General features: G+C 37.8%; 1 protein-coding gene across 3 annotated transcripts in view; it reads left to right on the top strand.

Moving 5' to 3' along the window:
• Positions 1-24,372, top strand: part of emp (epithelial membrane protein) — a 101,304-nt gene that overhangs the window by 50,864 nt on the left and 26,068 nt on the right. Inside the window, exon 1 of one of the 3 annotated variants that reach the window (XM_065226418.1) lies at positions 14,514-14,672. The exons of the other annotated variants lie outside the window; for them this stretch is intronic. The gene's annotated coding sequence lies outside the window, so the exon portion shown is untranslated. Of the gene's footprint in view, positions 1-14,513; positions 14,673-24,372 lie in introns of those variants that run through there. 3 annotated transcript variants of the gene reach the window in all.

Genomic DNA, 24,372 nt, shown 5'->3' with positions numbered 1-24,372 from the left:
AATTCTCACAAATTACTCTCTACTGACCGCTATGGACAGAATCTGTGCTGAGAAGGACTGATGTAGTTTCTGCACGAACTGCACAACAAATATTTGTAAGTGTTCGCTTTTTCAGTGTCGAGTATTTTTCAGCTTACCGTAATAATTATCGTGAATTTCAATAAAGAAAGTGCAGGTAGTGGTTGTATATGTGTGCAGTTTTATCCCGTCTACAAAACTCCCGGGCAGGCCAGTTTTGAAACGTAGCCATCCACAACACTGAAGCCCACCACCAGATGGACGGAAAACAGCCTGCCAGGGGGCCATGAGGGGTTGCGATAAGGAAGGCCATTATGAACGGCGCGATGACGATGACGATAACTAGCGATGGAAGACTAATGGCCCAAGTTACTAATCAATAGTCAAAGGACAGTGACCCAAAGAAGGCTTTCTTGGCTGCACACTAAAAAAATCTGAATTTTACTGGTGATGTAAACATCCATGCACGCAAACATTCAGCTTGAGCTTGAGCTTGAGCTTGAGCTTGAGCTTGAGCTTGATTGACCGCCCACGGTTGCTACTCTGTTACTGCCAGATCAGCTGTAATTACACAGAGAACCAATAGACGATGCTTGGGACTAGCAATCATCCTCAATGTGTAAAAACTGGTGATCTTAAATTAGGCAATACCAGCGCCGGCCGCGCCCGAACACAGGTCAAGAAAGGAATGGGAAGGATTGTGTTGACATGACACTCGCTTTGATGGAAGCCGAGAACACCTCTGCACTTCCACGAGGAATCACTGGGATGTTGGATAAGAGGGTTGGGTTTGCAGCAGGGTTCGTTTTGGTAAACGATAAGCTGAATTGATGTTCTAACGATCATATAACGCGAAGGAGCTTGGGACTAAACCCACGGTCTTCTGCTCAGTAAGCAAAAACGTTTGCAACTAGGCAGACGAGCACCTTTTTAATCACCGAGTTGCTGTTATTACCATGTAGTCATATTAACAAATAAAACGATTGACGAATCTTGAATGTGGATGGGCCTGAGATTAAACTCATGATGTTCTGCTCAGTAAGCAAAAACGGTTGCTCTAAGGCCACCGAACCCCTCATATCACATAATACCGTTGCTCAAATTTGTGTATCCATTCAAACCCGGAACCAACGACAACAAAGAGTTTCGCAAAATACACGATACACAAGCGATTTTACCATAAATCTCTTTGATATGTAAGGACCTGGGACCGCGTTTATCTGCTCAGTAAGCAGGCCACTGTAACCGACGATCTTTCAAATCCGAAAACTAAAAACTACGAAAAAGTATTTAGGCCTTCATTAAGTTCCACTTTCACGCGACGTTCAATGACAGGGTCCTATCCAGGATTACATCTGAAAAATCCAAATCTGGCCAACGCCCACCTAAACCTGTTCTAATCCACCTGAAATGACTAACGAATGGAAGACTTTGACTACCCAGTCATGCAATAGTCTCATTCCGTGCCTTATGGCAACTTGATGATTCTATTGCGCTCATATTTTGGCACCACCCAGGGGAGACTTGGTCCTGTATCCAATGCTTAACTTATCTCCATTTCACTCAGCTATTCGCAATTTCTTGTGATATAGTGGGCGGAATATTATTATATGAGACAATTCAATGCAGACGTCTTTCCAAATTTGGCAGATCGACAGGTAATCGGTGAGTTACCACGATAGTTGCTATTCAACAACTCGACAACGTCCCATCGTCAACGCCTGCTATGAAAATTTCCCATTGCAGACGCCAACGAAATGACGTCATCGAGCTATCGATCAACTACCCTGGTTATCGCCTGGTACCTTATAGCATGATGCTAGGAGGCGAACCGGAAGAATCGATGAGCTACCTCTCCCCCCATCCATGCACGCAAACATTCACGCATGTAAACTTCCTTTTCATGTAAACTAGCAGCTTGCAAGAAATGTTGCAAGCAAAGGTGGAAAGTTGCATACAATATATGGAATATTGCATGACATGTCTCATAAATTTACACGATTTATAATGTAAATTTGTATGATTTATGACGCTCCATTTATGTGCATCATAGTAACGGAAATTTACACTACTTTTTTTTAGCTGTGTGCGTATATCAGATCGATCAGACAGCCATCGAGAAAAACTATCGATAATTTCAAACCACAACAAAAAGTTCTGGTAAAATAAATAGTAAAAGCCAGTAGTCAACCTGGAAAGTTTTTAAAGCGACCAGATTGATATACGATAGTGAAAAGAAAGTAGAGGACAGTGAGTGGAAATAAAGGACATCAAGTAAATTCACGTAACCACCATTTTGGTCATAACACGAACCGTTTGTTCGTTTGTATTTACACTAAACCGCTTTGCCAAGACCGGCAGACGTATCGGATTGGCACCACCGAGCAACTCTGCATTTTATTTTGCTGGATCTCAGTGAAAAATTTGCCGAGATTGCCAGCAAAATAAAATGTGTACATACATAGATTTTTTGCAGATATGGGCACCACCGAACAGCTCGGTCGGGTAGCCAGAAGGAACAATAGCCACCCAACAGGCCCTGTGGAATAACGCGCGAGCGAAGGAACAGTCCAACGCCACTCAAAGAAGAACCGTGAAGAAGGTAGCCGATATGAGCAATTAACGACGGGGAACACGTGGTGGTGGAACGGCGAGAAGAAGAGGCCCCAAATAACTGAACAGCGGTAACATGTCAAATTAGGAATTAAGAAAGTGGGAGCCGAGATTTGGAGAATAAACGTGCGTCAGAAAGTTGGAATAAAGGGGTAATTTTGAAAATCGTGAAGAGTGGAGAGTTATATCAAGCTGAAAAATGCATTAGGTCCTAAGTAACATTGATCGATTCTCTTCATCGACTTTTTCTTTCTTATTTATTTCTTATTTATTTGTCTGCATCAACAGGCTGTGTAAAGCCCCAATGATGATTTAAGTAACTTATATAGGTAAAAATCAAATCAAAAAATAAAAACTAAGAATAAAATACATAAATAAAACACACAATCATTCACGGTTAACTGTGCCAGAAAAGAACGATGAGAAGTATCTTCGTAGCAGCTGTCGAGGCATATGGAAATCGAAGATGCCCGAGACTCGATTGAACACTCGTTGCAGCCCACCTATTGCACCGTTCATGCCATAGTTTGTGCGCTGAAGTGGCAATCTCAGCATAACGTTGTTACGTAGCGCACGGGGTTGGACGTTAAAGTTGACTTGCCCCAAGATTGCACTGCAATCAATTCTACCTTGTAAAGTGTCCGCAATGAACAGGGCCCTAGAGGTGTCTCTTCTAGTTCGGAGAGGCTCCAGATCAATCAGCTGGCAACGACTTTCATAGCTGGGCAGATGAAATGGGTCTCTCCAAGGCAGCTTCCGCAGAGCGAATCGAAGAAAACGGCGTTGAACGGACTCAACTCTCTCAGCACCATTGTTGTAGTTTGGACTCCAGACCACAGAACAATATTCCAGAATGGATCGCACTAAGGAACAGTACAGTGACTTCAAACAGTAGATATCGGAGAAATTCTTTGCTATCCTGAAGATAAATCCCAACGTCCTAGACGCCTTGTCGACAACGTACGAGATGTGCTGCTTGTACGTAAGTTGAGAATCTAGAATAACACCCAGATCTTTCACATGGTTCACACGGTCGATTACAGTGCCGATAAGTTTGTATTCAAATGTGATTGGTTCTTTCTTCCGAGTAAAAGTGATCACTGAACACTTAGTGGGGTTAACCACCATTCGGTTCAAATTACACCAGCTGGCAAAGGCTTCGAACTGACGTTGAAGGAAGTGACAGTCATCAATCGAGTGGATTCGTAGGTAGATTTTAAGATCGTCTGCATACGATAGTCGTGGACCTTCGATGACCAAGTTCACGTCATTGAAGTAGAGTAAGAAAATCAAAGGTCCCAGGTGACTTCCTTGAGGTATTCCTGACGTAGCTAGATATATATTGGACCGGTTGTCACCAATGGCAACCATCAGTTGCCGATCAGTGAGATATGAACGAAACCATCGCAAGAGGTTGCCGCTGACCCCAAGTCTATGCAACTTGGCAATCGCGATGGCATGGTTTAGCTTATCGAAGGCAGCTGACAAGTCGGTGTATATGACGTCTGTTTGAGTCCTCTCTGCCATGCTTTCCGTAAGATACGATGTCAAACACAGCAGATTTGTGGAAGTAGAACGACCGGAAGTGAAGCCGTGTTGATCACCACTTAGATACTGCTTACAATGAGAGAGTAGAGGCTCCATGATGACTAACTCGAATAACTTCGAAACTGCGCTCAACGACGTAATTCCACGATAATTGTCCACATCCCGTTTGCTGCCCTTTTTGTGGATAGGAAACATATGTGCGAATTTCCAACAAGATGGAAATGTACCACTCGATATGGACAATCGAAATAGGTGAAGCATGGGCATCAGCAAGCTGGCGATATGCTTTTTCAGGAATACGGATGGAACGCCATCGGGTCCTGGATTGAAGGACGACTTGAGTTGTGATGCGGCAGTGGAAATCATCTCGACGTTGACATCCATCGCACCCAGTGTTTGACCGTACAGTGGAACATTACTAGCTGCTAGGGTAACGTGTTCGTCAGTTAATCCCTCATTCGTGAAAACACTGGCGAACTTCTCAGAAAACAAGCGACAGATCTGCTGAGAAGTGGATGCAACTGCTCCATTCAACACCATTGAAGAAGGTAGGCCGGATTCCTTGCGCTGCTCATTTACGTAATTCCAGAATGACTTCGGGTGCGACTTGAGTTTCCTCTGAATCCCTCGTTGATATCGCGAATAGCATCGACGGCTAACTCGCTTGAACTCATAATTGAGCCTAACGTAGTGACGTTTCAGCGAAAGCGTACGATACTTAGTGAATTTTCTTAATGCGGCTCTCTTGGTCGACTTCAACCTACGCAGTTCACTCGTCTGCCAGGGAGGATGAGAAATTTTACGGTGAACTCTTTTCGGAACGTGCCTGTCAATGACATAAGCCAAGACATGTGAAAATGTTTGCGCAGCGGTTTCAACATTATCAGGATCGAGGATGCTCTCCCAATCTAAACTAGATAGCACGTTGACGATACTACGGTGATCGGCTTTCCGGAAATCGTATGACACGGTCGTGGAAATGTCGTCAAAGACCCGATCGTGATTGTCAGCAACAGTGACAACCAAGGGAGGGTGATGATGTACTTGCTTTACTAGTGGAGAAGGTGCCGTGGAGATGAAAGGAGCGGTGTCCTGAACGCTAACGAAGCAGAGGTCCAGGCTACGGTTGTTTTCGTTGACTACGTGGTTTATTTGAGATAGTGTTGCTGTACTATAGCAGTCGAGAAGGCTAACTGATCCTGTATGAAATGCAGAGTGTACAGGGTCTGGGTAGAGAAAGCCGCTGTAAGATGGTTTCCAGAAAACACCGGGTAGATTGAAGTCGCCCAGAACGATTATCTCATCAGTTGGTGTCGCACTCTCCATTATGGTGAAAACGGACCGGCAATGGGTATCGATAAGTTCGTTGTCACGAACCCGGTCAGGTGCAATATACACCGCACATAGGTACAGTGTGCGATCGCTCAGTTCTACGGCCACCCAAACTTGTTCCACACAGTTCCACAAGACGTTTTCAATAGCTCTCGCCTTTAACCCGGAACGAACTGCCACGAGAACACCACCTCCAGTAGATTTCCGACTGTTTTTCGGATTTCTGTCACAGCGGAAAACCTCGTATTCGGATCCGAACACCTGGATGGAAAGCGTTCGAGAATCGAGCCAAGTCTCGACAAAAACGATGACATCGTAGCACAGGTCCGATACAGCTAGGTGGTAGTCGAGAACACCAGAATTCATTCCGCCTACGTTTTGGTAGTAGAAAATGACGTCGTGTTTACTACGGTCGGTGGTCGCACGAGGTAAGGCGTTTTCCCTGGAAGTCATGGAAATATCAGGTGGCGAATGGACATGAACAATCTCAAGTGGATACTCGCCGTAGTGAGTAGGTTGGAAGACCCTCTCTCCACATCCAACCACAGGCCCGGAACGACTATGAAGATCGGAGGCGGCAGATGGCAGGACTGGGTCAGAGGGATTGGGGGCTTCCACAATGCTTTCTACAGCGCGTCCCAGGTTCCAATTAACAGGAGTAGAAGCATTTCCTCGATCGGTGCTTTCGTTAATAACTTGGGTATTCAACCGTTTCTTGTCGTGTTTGACGTATAAAATGCTAGATAATAGCTTGTTTCATCGATCTATGAGCTGAAATTAACTATGAGGATGATGAATGAGAGAAAGTCGACGAAGAGAATCTGTCAATGTTACTGAGGACCAAATTAATTATTCTGCTTGATATTTATTAAGTGCGATCATTACATTCGGTGAGTGTGTGTGTGACAATGTATGTAGTCAGGGAGTTTCAGAAGTGCTTCTGACTGAGATGGTCTATGCTTACATCTTTAACAATGATTTTCAGACATTCTACCACCAATAATGCTATCCCACGGTATGTCACGGTATGTCCCAGGTGATATCACGGTATATCACCTATCTTGAACACTGGAAGGAAGATTTCCAAGGGAACTGCTGGAGTTGGAGAGATCGATTGAAAATTCTTCCCTACGCGTATCTCGTCTAGATATACAGCAATTCCATAGAAAAAAGTTATAGTGGGTCTCAGAATTTCATGAAAATTGGTATAGTTCTTCCTTATCAAAAAATATTAGACTCGTATTTTTTTATTGCGCCATTAGAGTGACCATTTCCGTGTTAGGGTGGCCCAAAAAATCATTTTTTTTCAAAAATGTCTTTTTTCAAAAATTTATAACTTCTGAACCTCTTCACTGATTTTTACGATTGACCCTTCAAATGAAAGATGTTTTAATGTAGTTTTAAGAAAAATTATGAAACACTCAGAGATATTTGATTTTGTAGGAAAAAAATATGTTACAAATGCTTTTTCTTGATTTTCACTGCGAGGGTCTTCAACAACTTCTTATTTTAGTATTTTTAATTGAAAGATCATTTAATTTTACATAACATATCAAAAAATTAGCGATGTCGGAGAAGCAGTTTTGGAGATACAATTTTTTTAAAATAAAAAATTATTGTTCCGCAATATATGCACCACACGTGCATGGAAACGATGAAGACGCAAGGTAGTTCACAATGCGTCTCCATCGAGTCACAGCAGCTGTGACTAATGAAATCTATGAGTAACTTACAAGCTGGGTGCAACATTCAGTTCAGCCTGGAGGCTGTCCATAAACCACGTAGACCAATTTTTAAACATTGCAGATCCTACCTCCCCCCTCGTATACTTTACTAAAATTTTAAAATATTTTTACCGAGCGTATACTGTGGCTGGACTCCCCTCCCCCATTGAAGTCTTCGTGGCTTTAAAACAGGCCCCAGTTTGACATTATTAATTTTGGTATCAAAATTCTGGGAGAAGTACTTAAATACTACAAATAATGACGAGGTCGAAGAAAAATAAGTAAAACATGAAGCATTTATTTTCTTTAATTACAATTTCACACATTTTTCTTCCGTCGAAAATGAATACCGTTTGACAATAATATACTTTTCGTTTTGAGGCTTAAAACTATGGAATGACTGTGTCCCCGAAATTTGGTTCACATGTTTATAACGGTTTTTCAATTTTCTTTCCATTTTATTGTAATCGGATTCCGAAAAAAACTGATAGTGTATTTTTGAATCTGGCTTAGAAATAGCCCATGAGTAAAGTTCTTGGGCCGTTGTTATATGGTGGCCTTGCAAACTCGCTTTCGCAGCGTTTCGTTTTAATACTCCTCCCAAAGCATCACAAGGGCCCTTTCCATGACAAGTTGCGAAAAAATTCCACTCGGCAGCAATGCCAAAATCTTTTTGCATGTTGCATAAATTAAAAGCGGTCATCTTATTTTTATATTGGCTTCCTGATCCATCTGAGAAAAAGTAAATCTGTTGTAAGCTTGGCAATTTACATTTTATGAACGCTAGACAATGCGTAAGAAATAAACGAACTGCGACATGATTATGTTTAGTGAAATCAGCAATTGCAATAAAACTAGTAAATTTCAAATCGTTAGATTCTTCGTCTTTAAAATAAATAGCACAAGGGTGAATAGTACATTGGGCGTTCGCCCAATGAAAGCCTTGAACTGCATCCTGCACAACGAAAGAATAATTCTCCGAAAAATCACAGATTATGATGCATTCTGTAGCTTTCAAATTGCTTTTGACGTGTTTCATGTAATTTGCCTGTTGCTCAGCTATAAAGTTATGCGGCAATAAATTGAATAATTTTTCTAAAAAAGTATCAATAAATTCCTGTGTGTCCATTTCAACTAAGTCCATAATGCATCTCTCTACTTGACGCCATTGTTTGAATTGTATTGATTCAACATGTCCGTTACTAAGAATAGTCATTAGTTCTGTGGCCAAAATTTGCGTTCCTGAACAATTTTTGCAACACTGCAGCCAGCATTGTTCACTTGGATTTTGACAAATTATTTTTTTAAACAAATCGTGATAGGAATCAACACCATCTGGGAGTGATTGTCTGCTTTGTAGTGTTTTAAAAATAAGTTTAACGTTCTGATGATATATACAAACGCATACGGTATGCGTGCCACTTGTCCCTGCCAAAATGCAGTGTTTCGGACGGTTACTGGCGAACATGGAAAATCCTATTTTAATATCAGGATATGTATTTTTAAAGATGGAGTACGCCTCCTGCAAGTTACACAAAACTAATCTTCTTTGTACGTAGATTTCGCCTTCATCATTTTTAGATATTAAATAATCTCTTTTCCCCGGACAAACACGACTTATATCGTCACTATTGTAAAAATCACGAACAAGCATTATCGTTGGTTCTCCTAATGAAGCTCTGCTTAACCTCTTTACAGGCACCGACATTATTCCTTTCTCTTGCTGCAGTGTTTTTGCTTGGTTGGCCATATGTTGGGAAACATTGAACTCCTTCATAATTCTATATGTAGACCAACTTTTGGGAAGTGTGGTTAAAATCCTGTATCGCTCATTGCTGTCTCTTGTTTCTTTATATTTATCCTTAAGTTGTATAAGGAATTCATTTTCGTCCGACAAAGGTGCGTTGTAGGTGGTAACGATCGATTCAGAACTGGTTGTTTCCACTGATTCTAAAAATAAATATAAAAAATGATTGATTATTAGAAAAAAACATACAAATGATTTATTTTTTTATTATTTACCTTGGCAGGGAAAAGGAACCATTCTGGACGGTCCCGCAACGGAAATTGATTCAATGCTGGTTGCTTCGATGGACTCTGAAAAATGATTGCAAAAAAGAAGAGTTTAAGTTAGTAGTTAGAAGAAAAGAATTGAAATTTAAAGAAGAATCACATGAATTTTCAAATAACGTACCTGCAGCAGCGATTCTGGATGGTCCTGCAACGGCTTCTTCGGTCACGGCATCATTGGGTTCATATAGTTTGTGGTAGCATCGTTGACAAATGAAGGAGCTACTCTCATCTATTTTAATCTTTTTTTTCACTGCATAATCGTACAATTTATTGGTGATTTTTCTGGCACATGAACTCAACATCCAAACATCACACATTGAACACTTACGTTTCATTTTTAGATATTCTTCAATTCAACTGTTCTAGTAGGAAACTTTGATTTCTAACTGATCATTTCTTTCATAACATTCGTTGTTTTATGTGAAGCATTATATCGTACCTACGAGTGAGTGATATACCTACGAGTCTAAGCTGTAACTCATAGGTATATCACCTGTTCGTAAGCAATGACGTCACTTCAAACAGCTGTTTCAGGTAAATAGATGAATATTGCGAATAAATACAAACACCACCAAACATTTCCAAATGTCACTAACACCGCGAAGCCTATTGGGCTGGAGCTTATGTAAAAGTCATTGCCTACGAACGAGTGATATACCTATGAGGTACAGCTTGGACTCTTAGGTACTGATGCAACATGCAAAAATTTTTGGCATTGCTGCCGTGTTGCATTTTTTCGCAACTTGTCATGGAAAAGGCCCTATGGGAGGAGTATTGAAACGAAACGCTTTAAAATTTGAGTATACGAAGGGAAAGGTAGGATCTGCAATGTTTAAAACTTGGTCTACGTGGTTTATGGACGGCCCGCAGGTTGAACTGAATGTTGCACCCAGCTTGTAAGTTACTCAAAGATTTCATTAGTCACAGCTGCTGTGACTCGATGGAGACGCATTGTGAACTACCTTGCGTCTTCATCGTTTCCATGCACGTGTGGTGCATATATTGCGGAACAATAATTTTTTATTAAAAAAAAAATTTTATCTCCAAAACTGCTTCTCCGACATCGCTAATTTTTTGATATGTTATGTAAAATTAAATGATCTTTCAATTAAAAATACTAAAATAAGAAGTTGTTGAAGACCCTCGCAGTGAAAATCAAGAAAAAGCATTTGTAACATATTTTTTTCCTACAAAATCAAATATCTCTGAGTGTTTCATAATTTTTCTTAAAACTACATTAAAACATCTTTCATTTGAAGGGTCAATCGTAAAAATCGGTCAAGAGGTTCAGAAGTTATAAATTTTTGAAAAAAGACATTTTTGAAAAAAAATGATTTTTTGGACCACCCTAACACGGAAATGGTCACCCTAATGGCGCAATAAAAAAATACGAGTCTAATATTTTTTGATAAGTAAGAACTATACCAATTTTCATGAAATTCTGAGACCCACTATAACTTTTTTCTATGGAATTGCTGTATAGAGAGAAAGTGAGAGAGATAGCTAGACAGCCTCTTCAATTGTTTGTAAATTAATGTGTTCCTTATGAATCAATCTCTGTCACCAAAGCTAGTCGTTATAATGTCAGGAGAACGGACTTCTCGAAAATGATTATGTTGTTATCTTCTATCGACTGGAAGAACATGTTACAGGGTTTGAGCGTCGAAACAACAGTTGAAGTTTATACTTTATTGCAGTTTATACTATAGATTAGTTCACACATCCTGTGTACCCACCGCGTGCTAATAGGGAGGATGGAATTGCGTAATATGTTGCACACTCATCGCCATATTCAGAACCAAACGCAAATTATTCGAGATAACCACCATCCGTCGTCTGGCTCGCCGAGGCGGTGTCTCACGTATCTCCGGTCTGATTTACGAGGTGTGCTGAACTGCCCTTTTCAGCATAGTTGTCCCATTCGTTAAAACAGCAAGCTGAGAAAAACGCTGTTGAAGATTTTTTTCTCCATGGGCTCTTATTGATGGGACAACCTATAGCGAATTCGTTTATTATTGCAAACTGACGTTTGTCAGAAAACAAGCAGACCCAATCTTGATACCCGATCCAGGTTGGAACTGAATAATAAACGAATTCGCTAATAGTTTTGTTATTTTTCGCGACATTTTCTGAACAAAATAGGAATTTTTTCGTGTACATTGTAAAGTGATGGTACTTGACAATCGATTCCAATGAATAACTCATAATCGCCCAAAATGCTAATGGGACTGTTATGCCACACAGGGCAGTGAAGGTGTTCCTGAAAAATGAGATCCGTGATGCTATCACCTACACTAAACACTCCAAGCGTAAGCGGCCATGGATGTCATCTACGTTTTGAAATGACAGAGACGCACTCTGTTTGGTTTCGGAGGTTAAATCATCGCCAACTTTGGCAACAAAACGGCTCTTTTCAGGGCCACCAAGCTTATTACAGTAAAGAGTAGGAATAGAATTCATCTGCCTGTTTGTCCATATTCAGAACCAACGATCACACAAAATGCTCATGTAATCAAACTGGAAGCAGGGGTACAAATTATTTTGATCAACCTTGATCAACTTTGAATAGACACGGCCGGATATTTTCGATGGAAGAAGCAACAATCTAGCATCTAATTCGACGAAGACGGCAGGAAACATTTGTGAAGCCGAGTTATTTACGAAAGAGAGTGTCGATGAAGCGAATCGATAAATGTAGATAGGACCTATTGAAAAGTACCGCGAGATTTGTTTTCCGTACTGAGCTCCAATGCTACCGACGCCAGGGAGGCAGCTCCCATACCTGGACCCTACCAATCGACTCATCAACTCAACCGGGGACCAACGGCTTTACTTCCCGAAGGAAGGCGTGATCAGAGATGTTATGCCTAAGAACATGCCGGTGGCGCCGACTGAGATTGAACCCAGGCCTGCTGGGGTGAGAGGTAATCACGCTAACCACAGGCGCCGATATCTTTCAAGGTGATATCACGGCGAATGAGATCGACCTAAATTTGAGTTTAGTTATCTCAGAAATAAGAAATAAAGTGAAGGAACTCAGCGATGAGTAAATTTGCCTCATGTTTTCCCAGGGAAAAATTCCCGAATTCGAGAAAAGTAAAGATTGGATTCACTCAGTCTATTGGTACTACTCCGAGATTGAATAAAATTTTCTTCAATTTCCTCATGTTCTGACAGATTTTTTAGGCGCCACAGGAAACCATAAGACAAATTTACTAATCGCTGAGCTCCTGCACTTTTGGCGATTATGAGTGAACTAAACTCACATTTTGGTCGTTCTCATTCGCCGTGTACGCAAAAGGAAAAGAGCCAGTGTCGCTACTTGATAGCAAACTACTCATAATGGGAGGAGTCTTTGTAGCTTTTATACCACGTGGTTGCACATCATTCTGCTTTAACCTGAAAAGTTATAAAAGAGCGCTGCTGTATGGCATTAGCTCATTTTTGCTTCGGACGGCGTGGTGAACAGCAATAGCAGCAGTAGGAAGGTGGTGGCTAGTCCACTCCTTCACACCTAACAAGCAACAATTGACTGGTCGTGGCAAAGAAGGAAAAAGTCTGGTAAAGGAGGCGCCAAGCGTCATCGCAAAGCTCTTCGAGATAACCGCCATCGGTCGTCTGGCTCGCCGTGGTGGTGTCAAACGTATCTCCGGTCTGATCTACTAGGTGTGCTGAAGGTGTTCCTGGAAAATGAGGTCCGTGATGCTGTCACCTACACTAAACACGCCAAGCGTAAGTGGCCATGGATGTCCTCTTCAATAAAACGGCCCTTTTCAGGGCCATCAAGCTTACATCATTAAAGAGTTGGAATAGAATTTATCTGTGCTTGTTTGTCCATATTCAGAACCACAAGCCCCCAACGACCACACAAAATGCTCTCCAGAGTTGCAATCTTGTAACCAAACTTGGAAGCGATTGAGTAGCTATTTTTGATATTTTGACGTTTTAATATTATTTTTAAACTTTTCAAGACGTAATTCTAATTCGATAATTTTTAGACTTTAAAAATGTAATTCAGATGGTTTGAGGCTTTTTTTTTCGTGATTAGACCATTTTTCACGTTTCAAGACCATTTTGGCGTTCAATGTTTACCTGGAGTCGGTTTTTTTTTCATTCAATTGTAATAGTAATCCCTTCCCCTTTTCTGATTAGTTTTAATATAACTACTACTGATAATACACATGCATTCCGATTGTTCTTTCAGTGTTTGCTGCTCATTTTCGCACATTTTTGCATTTTTTTTAACTTTATTAAAGTGATTTTTAGCCGAGGGCTAGTCATCACAACATGCCTAAAATGAACTGATTTGGTGTTTCAGCGTAATTTAGACATGTATATCTATTTTAACTTGTTTGGCATTTTTGGGCTATTTTATAGTTTGCAAGCCGTTTCAATGCCATGCAGTTTTAAGACTTTTTTGTGATTTAAAGACAATTTTAAGCCATTTTGAATTATGGCCCATAACAATCGATTACTCAAGGTTTCATGCAAATCGAAGTAGGATGAGCCTATAATTAATTCGATTTTTGCTACTTGAACTGGAACTGCTCCCACATAAATAAATTGTTTGTGCAAAATCAGTTTTCAAAAGAGTTTAAATATCATCATCCTCCCATGATCAGAAACCTATTTAGAACCGTTTGTGTACAACTTTTCATGACATATAACTAATGAAAGAAGAGCATCATTTGTTTCCCTCAAAAAAAAAAAAACATTGATTCTAAGCTTTATATTCTAGATCATTTACACGTCTCCGTTGCGTGGTAGGAAAACAAATTGAATTTTTCACTTTAAGAACACACATGTATCAACAACTTCCTAGCTAACTATAAGGAAGCACATTCTAGGAAAAAAAGTTATTGGCATTTATGAGTATGGAAAATATATTATTTCTTTACAATTTCTAAGTGTTTTTGTTTTTTCTTATGATTAGCTTTTTTCATAGAAACTGCTTAGTTGTAAGTTGCCCATAACTACGACCTTGACTATAAAACGATCAAGTTAGCCCATACACCAGGCAAACTATACACCTAGTGTCTATAGAAGTTAATCCGCAAAGGCGAGCTCGATCGTCGTAATAGCACGAAGTCACTACTATCGCGAAGGTATGGATGTATGGGCTCTAGCTGACTGTCTCGCGCTTGAAAGAAAAATGTTGCCTCGAAATACGCACAAAGCATCTGTGCCAGCCAGTTTTGAAGTGAACGTTGGAGCGCTAAGGTGTACGCGTAACTAAGCTTTTCGGTCGCAACTGTGACGTTATTATTTCATAGCAGGCCTTCCTGCGAGATTGGTACATACACAGTTGTCCCCCTTCTCCGAGTGCAGAAGAAGCAGTGTTGCAATCCCACTGCTGTGTATTGAGTATGAGTTTTCTGTTTCTTGTTGTGACAAAAATGTGCCAAAATGCCTGATCAAGAAGTGAATCAAAGTGGAACAAAGAAATAGCAGAGTGAAAATCATTTGACGTAGCATTAGAGAGTGAATTAAACATGCTCAACATAACTCGAAAGATACATGTTGCAGAGGAAAACAAAATGCTAATTTAGTTTAGCCTAGTGTGCTTATCAACGATATTAATTAAATTATTTGAAATGAATCAGTGTATTGCTGGAATAAAAATGTGGAATAGGAAAAGTTTGCTGGCATTCAGATTGATTAATTATGTCAACAGCTCGAACACTACAATGGGCTACAGCAGAGGAATAAACTGTTAGATCAACTATATTGTATAACCAAGAGAGCACTACTGCCAGCAAGTTTCCTGTAGTACATATCGACGTATCGATTAACCACATTTTAGGACTGTGAATCACTGTGACGTGTGACAGTAGTGAAGAAACGATTGTCGTTTAGTGTGTATCTCATTAGTGGATTTCTCATCATCCAGTTGCAACAGTGAACGATAAAAATGCAATTAATTTCCAGTATCAAAACGAAACGCTTTCTGCCTTTTGCTGTATGCCACTGCAGTTGTTACCTATCCAATATTGATAACATCATGCATTATCGCCGACTTAGACACACTTCGTAATATGTGATGAGATTTGTGATAGTGTTTACCTCGCGTTTGGTGTTATGTACATAGTCAAGAAAACACATAATATGCATTTATTCAATAATATGCTATAATTCAAGCCTTTGAATATCGATTAGATATGTATATATTATTCAAATTTTGGAGAAAAAAATCACTCACCAAAACAGAAAAAAAAAAACCAAACAGACTTCCTTATTTTCGACCTTTGCTTCATACCGACCCGATATAGACTAGGTCTACATAGAAAGAAATAATCGTTAAAGTAACGTTCGAATGTACTAAAAAAATGTATTTAGTGCCAACGTTCTTATTACACTGCTCAAACAAGTAGGCCTTGATATGCAACACGATAATTAACTTTTCCTTCAATTGATAGTGAAGCTTTATGACGTGCTTTTGAAGAGGGAGGAAATGAACAAGTTCAATGCACACTCAAGCAACGAACTTGGGTTTTCCTTGACACAGCTATACATCAATCGAATACGCTAAGGTCTACCTCAAATACGGATTTCCGATGACCGTAGTTATTTGTAAATAGTGTTCATTCCGGCAACCCTTGAACTCGATAATATATTCTTGCTTTATTAGTTTTCCGAGAAACTTAAGCTATTTTGTATTCAACAACGTGATGTCAGATCTGTAAACAATATTTGCGATTAACACACGCAAGCCATCTTATTCCATGATCATCTAGAAGAATACGATAGAAATTATTAAAATTGCAAAAAAAAAAACATATATTATATCAAATTCATTAAAATGAGCAGTTTTAAGTCAACTGTTAAACTTGCATGTATAACTTTTTTGTCTTTAAATATTATACAGACTTTCAGCCCTTGGCCTGTATGACAAATTTCCGTGATCTTCAACTAAATTTCAGGCTTTGTAATTATATTCTTGTTATAATCATTTATTTTTTCGTTGGCAATCCAAATGGAATACAGTGAACACATTGTCATGAACGGAGATTTGATTATAAACTAAAAAAATCTTTATGGTTCACTTAACCTTGTACCTTAATGGATCACTTATGGTAATATTTTTATGAGATGTTAATTTTATGACCAACCCTGTACAGAAATTCTATCATATGACGCAGTTCATATCCATACAGGGATGAAACAACATTTAAACCTCCTTGAAAAAAAATCATTCAACACTGTCTTGTAATTGATGTGCTCATTTATTTGTATCACAACATAGATCTGTTGAAGGAATAAGGTACTAATACAGATTTGCATAAAAAGTATACAGACTTTGCAATATTTCACCGCATGCCCGGATTCTGTATTATTGTCGTCGGAAGGTTTTATTTTTTATAATTTTATAATTTTTATGTTAGCTATCCGAAGAAAGTATGTTTCCCCAAATGCACTGTGGCTAAGCGGTGCTGATGGTGTTATGGTAAGCGTAATTATCTTGTACCCCAGCAGGGCTGGGTTCAATCCCAGTTAGCGCCACTGGGATGTTCTGAGGCATAACATCTTTGATCACGCCTTCCTTCGGAAGGTAAGTAAAGTCGTTGGTCCCCGGTTCATGAGATGATGGGTAGATAGATAGGGTCCAGTTTTGGGAGCTGCCTCCCTGGCGTCGGTAGCATTGGTGCTCAGCACGGAAAACAAATCAAGGAAACATAAATGCACTGCAGCTAGAAAATCATCCCATGTAAGTTTTGGTTTACGCCCTGTGCAGCATAACAGTCCCATTAGCATTTTTTGCGAAAATGAGTTATGCATTAGAATCGATTTTCAAGTACCATTACTTTACAATGTACATAAAAAGTTTCCTACTTTGTTCAGAAAGTTTCACGAAAAACACCAAAACTATGTTGTCCCATCCATAAGAGCCCAAGAAGATTAAAATCTTCAACAGCGTTTTTCTAAGCTTGCTGTTTTAACGAATGGGACAGCTATGCTGAAAAGGGCAGTACAGTCCATTGTAAAAACTGACATTAGATTTGTTGTAACAAAACATGCAGAGGATTTAAGAAATCCACACTTACATTTGATGTTCATAGCATTTATTTTGCGTGCTTCCACTTTTGAGTTTCCGCTTCAAAAATCAATTTATGGCCTATATTTACGGAATTGACTGCACAAATATTCAATACACTCAATTCTGTTTTTAAGTGATTTTGATTTTTCTCGATTTTACCCTCATGCGCAGGATAAAAACATTTTTTTTTTAATTTCACCTGATTTTTCTTTGATTTTTTCAAACAAGTTGCATTAAGTTTGGTTGATCAAAAATAGAGGCGAATAAAATTCGCGTAATAACAGAATTGAATATTGTGAACTTCATACTATCAACAACACAAATGGCATTAACATCACATGTAAGTGATTCATCTTCATTTTTTTCTTGCAATAAATGAAATGGCAATTCTTACAGTAGACTGCAGCGTATGAACAAGGTTTTCCTATAGGCACTGTATATAGACCAGAAACCAACTGTCTAAAAATGCAGCCAAACCATCATCGCCCATTTGGTTGTAGCAGAGAGAAAGAGATAGATATTTAACATGTTTTGCTTCATTTTCCACGCATTGTACAGTCTATATTCACTGTCTATAGGTTTTCCGGAATATATATTTTTGTAGAAAACCTTCACGTGATAATTTTCTAGTCTCAGTGCATTTGAAAAAAAAAACTAGCACTAACAAATGACCGAACATAAACATCCGCATCCCATCTCCAAATACGCATATGAGATAGAGCAATTGTTTTTCAATAATTCATCTGAACATTCCAAATCGATACGATAAGAAACTTTGGAATCTGACTACACCGGCAGTGTTGGCAGAAAAAGATATTTTTGACATTTAATTCAAACCATAAATATTTGAACAGTTATAACTTTTTTTACAGACTTACTTTCCATACTTTCTTGCGCAAAGTTATTAAGTACTTACTGGACTATATTTATACATAATTATTTGCATGGTTTAAGCAACATTGTGGTATCTAGGGATGAAAATGTAAAAAAAATAAGTTTCCCCATACTAATATCCATACATATTTCAAACGCAATACCGAAATCCAGGCTACAACAAATCGTACCCAAATTTTGCACAGTTGTTTGGGACTGAAAACAAAATGTTCTAGCTTGATGATGACCTTGCATGGAATACCGCTTCCGTTGTGTATTGTGGTTAATGGTAAAAAATATTTTTATTTTTATTGATTTTATGTAGGTCTACTTTTTTTTAATGTTCTAGACTAAAAGAAACAGTATCGAGAATTTATATTATATTGACATTTAATCGATAGCATAATAAGACGTCTTCAGGCTATGAAAATTGATCAAAAGTTCAGGATTTTTCTTTAACCTCTTGGAACCTTGTAAAAATTAACGAAACTTAGTAGTAGTATGCCGGTGGTATAGTGCTAAACGTGATTATCTTTCACCTAAGCTGGCCTGGGTTCAATCCCAGTTGGTGACGCCGGGATGTTCTGAGGTATAACATCTCTGATCACGCCTTCCTTCGGAAGGGAAGTAAAGCCGTTGGTCACCGGTTCATGAGTTGATGGGTCGATAGGTAGGGTCCAGGTGTAGGAGCTACCTCCCTGGTGTCGGTAGCATTGGTGCATCGACGGAAAAACAAATCAAGGAAAAAAAAATTGTATGTCTTCATAATGTTAATATACTTACACAAAAAGTTTCCCATAATGATTAAAACACTGATGAATATAACCACAAAATTTAACGGGAATTGGTTCTCAAAATTATTATATTTGACTCACTCAAAGAAAATATAGTTGTTATAGCTTTTTAATTTTTCGTACATCAATCGAAGCAATTGAAACGTTATCCAGACTTTTATGTACGTCGAATATTATCTAATCTTAAAGCAAAAATTTATAAAATTTAATCGGTCAGAAATTTTTTTTAATAATACATATATATATAATATAATAAAAAAATGTGAATTTTTGGTGAGTTAAAAAAAAAATGCTGAATTAGTAATCGTCAAATACCAATGTATGTACAGGTAATTTTTTGGTGTGAATATATTTGCATCACGAAGAGAAACGGTTAGTTAGTTGAAATATGTTCAATTTTACACAATCACCCAAATATCAGAAGTTTGTCATTAAAATTGTGTGAAATTTTGTAGAACTTTGTGCCACTAATTTGTCCAAAAGCCATTAAAACTAAAAAATAATCATAAGTAAACAAAAGAGATTCAACGGCTTTAATAACAGTATGATTTTAGCTGGCTCTATTGTTCTGACACGCACTATATAACCTTTCCAAATTGTTCAGATGGAGAAACTAATTCAAATGTTAAAACTTGTTTTTGATTATCAACGGATTATATAAAAACTAAAGCATATGAAAGAACTGTGTCTTGACGATCAATGAGTCAAATTTCAGCATATTTGGTTCATTGTACTTTTATTCTTAAGGGAAAGCTCACCACTCCGAAAAAAATAATTACGTTTTGATTTTTCTAAAAATATTGGAAAAAGATATCAAAATTCTAAGAAAATATTTTTTAATTTTTCAAAGAAAATTCACGTGCAAAAACATTTTTTATAAGTCATTATGGCATAAAGTTGGACTCAAAAAACCACAAAACATCAACTTTTCGGTTTTTCTGAGAGTCAAATTTTTGTTCATGATGGGATAGAAAATTTTTTTTTTACATGTAATTTTTGACAAAAATCTAAGGAAGAAACTGATTTTCTTGGATTTTTGATAATTTTTCCCAATATTTTTAGAAAAATAAAAACGTACCGAAAATATTTTTTTATTTTTGGGCCGGTGAGCTTCCCCTTAAATAGGCTATTCCAAAATTAGACGTTTTAATAAAAATACTAAAACTTCCCAAGTAACAATGTATGTTTTATTGAGGTTTTCTAGCACTCTACAAATCTTCAATTTTTACTTAGATTCCAACAAATTCAACCAATCACTCTAAAAACTGTACCGATAAATCTCGAATACATGACCAACCAGTCAAGATATCAAAAAAATTCAAGGAAATCCGATAAACTTACAGAATTTTTTGCAATGAAAATTAAATCATAATGTTATATACTTATGCCCGGTACTGTATGTTTAAAGATATATAAATAATAACATAACTATAGAATAACACGATTAATACAGAACATGTTAATGTTCGATATAAAATTTTACGCAATCGCAAGAATTTGTCTAATTGTGGAAAGTGTTGCTAAGCTCGAGTGATTCCATCAAGAGCCCTTTTACCATTACACTTCGTAATTTCACAGTGGAAATAGCTCTAAATATGACCTAAGATTGTGTGCATGGCCAACTTTATGGTTGCCAAAACATCTTTTTGTACCTCCGCTTATCTATGAAATCTATAGTATCTATACTTGTTAGCCATTGAACTGAAACTGGTTGTTTGCTGCGGAAAAGCAAGCCATGTCCGAACGTTCAGATCTATAAGCATCGTGAATTTTGTAATTTGTGCTCATGAAATTACAAAGTTATGGTAAGAAAAAGGATTCTGTAAGAATTTGTTGCTCCTGTTGCTAATGGCGGTGATTCATTGAGTTGTGTGTAATTCCAGGTACCCGCTCATATTTTTTGTTGCTTCGAGTGATACTACCCAACAAACAATTTTAGCTGCAGTTTAGCTTATAGAGCCAAAATTTGCCTTATGCAGCTTTTTTTGCCTGTATAAGCTAAGCTGCAGCTAAAATTGTTTGTTGGGTAATAAGCATGCTGGTGGGTATGAGACAGGTGATTTTACAGCCATCCATGAAGGTGGATCAACCGAGTTGATGTTGCAGATGAATTGCATATCTGATGCTGAAGGGAAATTATTGGCTGCCTTCTAGGTAAAGTGATTTATCAGGACCCGTTGGTATTTATTAATTTAATTCAATTGTGGAATTAAATAGTAGAAGCATGTTCGTACGAAATGCCTTCGTACATGCAACGATAAACAGAAATACATTTTTTTTTACAATGTCGTTTGTTCAAGTGACCATATCGTCCATTTGAATTAGACCTTATGGTCGACACTGTAATTTAAAATAAACCCATGTCTTTTATAAAGTCATATATCCTCAATAACTCATGATACCAGCCGTACTACTGTTACCCAGCTCCCCCTAAGTAGTATGAAAATGATGCCCTTTAGCATATGCCTGTGATATGGAAAGCTACCTAAATATGCACACACATATTCGGTATTGACCGAACCGAGTATCGAAGCATTATAAACACTACCATTCGGTCTAGGTTACCAAACAACACCAACAAAAAATGTACGAGACCTTGCATACCAAAAAGCTCCCTTCTACTGTGATTCGTGAAAGAGTTTCCGCATTGTTCTTTACACACACTACAGGTCTGCAGCTAGCTTACACTCACTCTGCTTGGCTAGAACAAAACCTAGCACTTACCTAGATACACAATTGTTTACACCGAGTTTCTTGCACTACCTTGACGTTTTAACTGTATATTTGTTTTGTTTTTTGCCACCATCAAGGAAGTACGCGAAATGCTTTGCAAAATAATTATCATTCTCGTCATGTAGCTCATCGACTGAGGCGCATGTGAAATAAAACTACTTGGTGGCTTTTACGCTTTTGTCGTAAGGCCTCTTTGAATAAAAGGTTGTTATAAAATGTTGGCTACACAAACAATGGATGGGTTGATGAACCTTAAACATAAGTTGCCTGCTGATCAATTTTTAGTAATGTCTTCAGTCACTATCTGCTCCACAACCCAGACCCATTGCAAGTAGTTAATAAAATGGAAATGGTTTAGATGTAATTGTTTGAATTTTAATAAATTAATAGTAGCAACAAAAGCTTACATGTGTTTATTAGTTGAATTTGTTTACAATGGGATTGCTTTCAACTTTGGCATTATGTATTTTTCGCGAACAAAGTTGTTGACTTTATTACACAATATGACGTATGTAACAATAGTACATAGTGGTGTTGACTAATAACATAATTGGTAAAAATCAATATGAGATTCCCGATGTGTCAGGCATTTTCACATCTTCACAGTTTGTTGAACCCTTCCCCCCCCCCCTCCAGCCCCTTAGTTTACATACAGAAATTTCTAGCCATTTATCATTAAACACCTTACCACAAAAGCTGATATGAAACAATGTTATTCAGTATATTCATAAAAATTTTAAATCCCCACCCCCCCCCCCTCCTCTTTAGAATGGCCATCATTTTTTAATCATCCCTATGCGATTTAAGATTGTCATAGTCCTCACTACTTCACTGAGAAAGTTGATCGAACAGCTTTGTAGCTATGCAATGAAAATAACATGGATGCAAACGATCGCCATGGTAACCGAAGAAGATATGGTCTGCTTACTTAGATTTAATTATTAGAAAATAAAAAGCATGGTAATTAAACGCAGTCTGATGGATCACCACCGTTGTGTTGTTTTATGTTATCCAGCTGGATAGTGAACGCCTATGTTATGTTATGATATGCGCTCGGGTATGCGATTCATGACTAGTATAGTGTTGTTTATCACAAATCTGCATCTGGTGGAGGGCTAATAAAAATGCATTCCACGATTTCCGAGACTTTTATTGAAAAAATCTGTAAACAGTTATTTTACATTGATCCCTGTGCAACTATACTACTAACATTTAAACATTTAGGGGAGAGTGGACACGAAAATTGATGTGGTTTTCGCAAAGGCTTACTATACTATTCACAATACTCTGAAGCAGCGCTGCTCCACGGGCCGGACGTGGTCTCTGGATCTCAACCTTGATGTAACTCTATTCCAATTTTGTTAATCATTATGAATTACAGCCCAGAATGAATGAGAAATAAACAAACTGCAGCTTTAAACATGTTCATCGAACAAAGATACAGCCATTTAAAAAAGCAAGATTAGAAAGGTTGGGCAGGCCTGCTCTAAAGCCTCCAAAGTAGTTTATAAATTCTCGTTTTTTGCTGAAAGATGTCAAAACACGCTTTTTTAAAAATTTAATGATCCTTATATGTTATTTTTTTAATATTCTTGGTACTTTTCTGGTATTTTCCAGAAAATGCAGTTTAAAATTATTGGGGGAGATTTGATTCCCTTTTAATGATATGCATTTGAATATTACTTTTTACACACATCCCGGGATCGAATATGTGAAAATTCTGTGGAAAAAGTTTCCCCAAAGAGAGTTTTATTTTCTTCTCACTCATATCTCAGAATTAAGTGAATAGCTTTCTTACGGGGCCAAGTATCCCCTAACTGAGCTTTCAACTTCAAAACAAAATAATCAAAAGAAACAGCAGAAATTAAATTATTATAATTGAATCTACTGATTCAAAACTTTGAGAAAAGTACACGTTTTGGTTGAATACGCAAAATTTAATTTAAAAATTTCAAATTGGTTTAAAAAAGTCTTTATGAATGGTTCTTAAAAAATATCTACGACCCAAAATATGACGCAAATGTCCATTATATAACCTTCCGTTTAGACGAAACTTTGTGGAATCTTAACTGAGAAAAAACTTTTCTGGATTTCGAGAGTACAGGGAGGGATCAAGTTTCCCCAAGGATCAAGTGTGTATATTATTTTGATCTCTTGAACGATTAATGAGACCTATATAGGTGCAGTTCCACTGAGATTCGCAAATCGTTTCGGTTCGATATTTTTAGAATTATTTGTTATTTTACACAGTTGTTTGTTACTGTTCACATGCCATTTTACATGACTAACACTTGTAAAGGGCTTATGCAAAATTGATACGCATAAATAGAAAAACATATATCTAGCGAACGATTTGTTTCATCCAGATGGTCTATTTTCAAGTAAAATTGAAATTACCCAAATATATTTTTTTTATTTTTTTATATATTTATATTATAGTTTTGATAAATTGCTACCTATTGACAATGTGTATTTGCTGGGCAATCCATCAACAAAAAAGTTATGAATTATTGAAAAAAGTAGTATCTTCCAAAATACTTCCTAAAGTTATCGAATATCTTTTAAATAGTGTTAATAAAAAAATACAACAAACAGCTCATTATGCTAAATTGACAAAGTTGTTATTTTA

Source organism: Ochlerotatus camptorhynchus, unplaced genomic scaffold (genome assembly GCF_037179485.1).
Source record: "Ochlerotatus camptorhynchus isolate MF236.1 unplaced genomic scaffold, CSIRO-AGI_Acam_v1.1 ptg000250l, whole genome shotgun sequence".
Lineage (NCBI taxonomy): Eukaryota > Metazoa > Arthropoda > Insecta > Diptera > Culicidae > Ochlerotatus > Ochlerotatus camptorhynchus.
This window is presented reverse-complemented; position numbering and strand designations above follow the sequence as displayed.